Below are 3670 nucleotides of genomic sequence, written 5' to 3'. Positions count from 1 at the left end.
CTTGAGAGTGCACTCAAGTATCGTCGTGCATTTCATAGTTTAAGCTTATGTGATAAAAATTATAGGTGGTGCCCATCAAGTGATGAGTGGACAAGAGGGGAGATAATTTGTGAATTTTTAAAGCCATTTTATACTATCACTAATTTGATTTCTGGATCCTCTTACCCTACATCTAATTTGTATTTTGGGGAAATTTGGAGGATAAAGTGTCTATTGACTTCCAACTTGGAAAATGATGATGAGTTGATTGCAAGTATGAGTGCAAGGATGAAAGAAAAATTTGATAAGTATTGGAGTGATTATAGAATAGTTCATGCATTTGGGGCGATTCTTGATCCAACCAAGAAGTTTAACTTTTTGAGGTACACTTATTCAAAGCTCAATCCTTATAACTATGAAGAGAAGTTGGAAAGGGTGAAGACGGCTTTGTATAGGTTTTATGGTGAATATGTTAACAATGGTTTATCAAGTTCAAGTTCGATGCCTTGCTCAAATGTTAGTGGATCACAAATTTCCATTGGAGGTGAACAAGCAAAGAAGTCAAAAAATATATATGATGTAAGTCTATATTTTTTTAAAAAACTTGTTCATATATAATTGATATAAATATTTGGTTGACTATTTTTTGATTATTTGATAGGATTTTGAAGCATTTGATTGCCAAGTTTCTAACGATGCCGGAAAACCCCAACTTGATCTTTATTTGGAAGAGCCAAGGATTCCAATATCGGGAGCCTTGATGTCTTGGCATATTGGAGAGAGCGAGCTAATAGAGGGGAAATTATTGCAAATATGGCTTGTGATATATTGAGTATTCCGATAACAACTGTAGCATCGGAGTCTGCTTTTAGCATTGGATCTCGTATTTTGAACAAGTATAGAAGTCGTTTGCATGATGAAACAGTTCAAGCTCTATTGTGCACACGGAGTTGGTTGCATGGTTTTGGAGGTAATTTTTTTTAAACTTTCTAATATCTGGGATTTAACATAACATTAAACATTTCTCTTATATGATAAATAATTAACATATGTAATTTTTTATTATAGATGATGATGATGATGAGGAGGAGTCAAGCATTGATGATGTAAGACTTTCTAAACAAGACTCAAATGTTGTTGTTGATGAAGATAATGAAGATTAGAGACATAATTTTTAATTATTTTTTTTCTTCTTATTTGTAATTTGGCCTCCAGAAATGGTTCTTTGAGCATATTGTTTTTTTTCATCTGGAATTTGTATGCTTATGTAGTAGTAATTTTAATTGCTTCTCTGGTTAGATAGTTGAATGTTTTGTGATTGGATTGCTTTATCAGTTTACTGCCACATATCACTTTCTTTGATACAATGTGTAACCTTGCAGCATTTTAGTTGCAGTGGCTGCTATTTTCTTATTTAATTTAATTTTAATTATTTTAAATATCTGTAAAATTATTTGTCTATTTTGTAACTTCTAATATAATACATTACAACTTTGAGAATGGTAGGTGTAAGGGAATTGGCCTGCAACTAAAGAAGGAAGTAGGTAAACGGAAGTGGGCCACGTAGGCAAAGTGGGCTAAATGGCCAAAAATGGTATCAAACAGAAAAAAAAAAAAAAAAAAATCTAGGTGGGCTGGGCTGGCCCGTTTGGCCCATCTGGCCCGCGGGCCCGTGTAGGGCTGAGCTAGGGCCAGCAATCTGCTGGCCCGTTTTTAAGCGGGCCGATTTAGCCCGGCCCACTTGGCCCGCGGGCCACTTGGTGGCGGGCCAGGCTAGGCCGACCCGACCCGTTTGCCATCTCTACTATATCCACTCATTTAATCTTTATCTTAGTCAAAGCTTACTATTATCCAATACTAATTTAATTACACACTTAGTCACTAAATTAAATAAATTTTCAAGTCTCATTATTTCATAACATGTAAATACTCAATTACCAATTAACTTATCTCCAAACCAATTTCATAACCTTTTCTTAAAAGATCATTTTCAAAATTATTTTTAATAAAAATTACTTTTTCTTTTCAAACCTATTGAAGTTTCACAATTTTGAACAATCATATTGATAACTTAGAATTTTTGAATGATCGTCAATTATGCTCATTTTTTATGATTCTCTTCTAAAATTAGTTCTTCAAAAATTTCATAAGACTTTGATAATTATACTAATACCCAAATTCCTAAATAAATCATCAAAAACATCCATTTACTGATTTTTCCCAAAAAATAACACTCCAAAATCTTGAAAGCTTCTGGAACTAATACTAGTACCCATACCCAAAATTTCTAAATAAATTGTCAAAATAGTCATTTAATGATTTTTTTTTTAAATTAACCCTCCAAAAATCCTATAAAATTTTGAAGTGTTAGGTTCACCCCCTCTCAAATAAATTTTGTTCTCGAATTCATTTTTTTTTATAAATCATTGAGGAACACATTTGAGAACCCAAAGTCCTAAAATATTGGGATGTTACCAACATCAATCCCAATACCAAGATAACCCTAGCCATTGGGACTAACAAACTGGATGTGCAGTTTAAACATCATATTACATGTGGAAATAGCTAATATTCATTTTTTAAAAGCATTTTCCTTCTATGTTTATGATATAATTATCCATGTCAATAACAAAATTATAGATAAATTGACACACGTTCATTAAAAACAAAAGTCCATATGTCGATAAGAAAGACAAAATACTTGCCTCTATGTATAAGCGTATGTCGATAAAATAAAATAAAGTCAAAGCTAACTTCTATGTGTAAGCATATTTGCACAGAATGTGTCTAAAAAAAGAATATATCAAATCTGGTGAAACAATAAAGTCATACCCAAAATAAACATGATATCGTACTAAATTTGAAAATATTATGAACCTTAGAGACACCTACAAATAACAAAGTCATGCTATGACCATTAAAAAATGATGTAAATAATTATTCCATGCGTTGTTGTCGAAATATAATAATAAATTTATTTTATTTTTTAATATTAAAAAATATAATAATTTAAGATATTTGAAAAGAGGTGAAGTTTATTATTTGAATATAATATATTGTTTTGTTAATATATGGACAATTTTTTGTTTAATTTTGATTTGCAATTCAAAAATTCAATCATGGATTTTACTTTCCGTTTATCATAAATTTGTGTTAATATTATTGTATATTTTTTTTAGTTATATGATAATTAATGTCACTTATTAAACTTTTAAATCTATTTACTCTTATATGATAAATTTTACTTTTAAAATTTTTATATAACAATTTTAATTAATATATGTATATTTTTTTTATTAAAATACATCCTAATTAGATCATTATTGAACCATAATCTAACTATTAAATAATATATCCCTACCCTTTATTTTCAGAACATTGATTTTAAATAATTCTACGTAACAAGTTTTTCCAAACAAACCAAGTAATAAAAAAATCTATGTAGCAAATCTTAAAAAGCTGGTGTCTGCTGACAACCATCTATCTTTTACTTTGACCACTTGAAACCATGCGTCACTGCATTGGCTTCAGCTTGTTAACTAAAGTACAAGGGCATGAATTTCATAGCCGTGCGATGAAGGGGAGTATGAGTTACTTTTAAAGAGATCTTGAACTGTAGAATTTTAAAATCTTGAATTGTAGACTGTTATATAGTTACTTATAGATTTTATTTTTGAACTTTAACCCTAGA

This window comes from Diospyros lotus, chromosome 4, assembly GCF_014633365.1.
Source record: "Diospyros lotus cultivar Yz01 chromosome 4, ASM1463336v1, whole genome shotgun sequence".
Taxonomy (NCBI): domain Eukaryota; kingdom Viridiplantae; phylum Streptophyta; class Magnoliopsida; order Ericales; family Ebenaceae; genus Diospyros; species Diospyros lotus.
The sequence above is the reverse complement of the archived record's forward strand: the minus strand, read 5'-3'. Positions refer to the sequence as shown.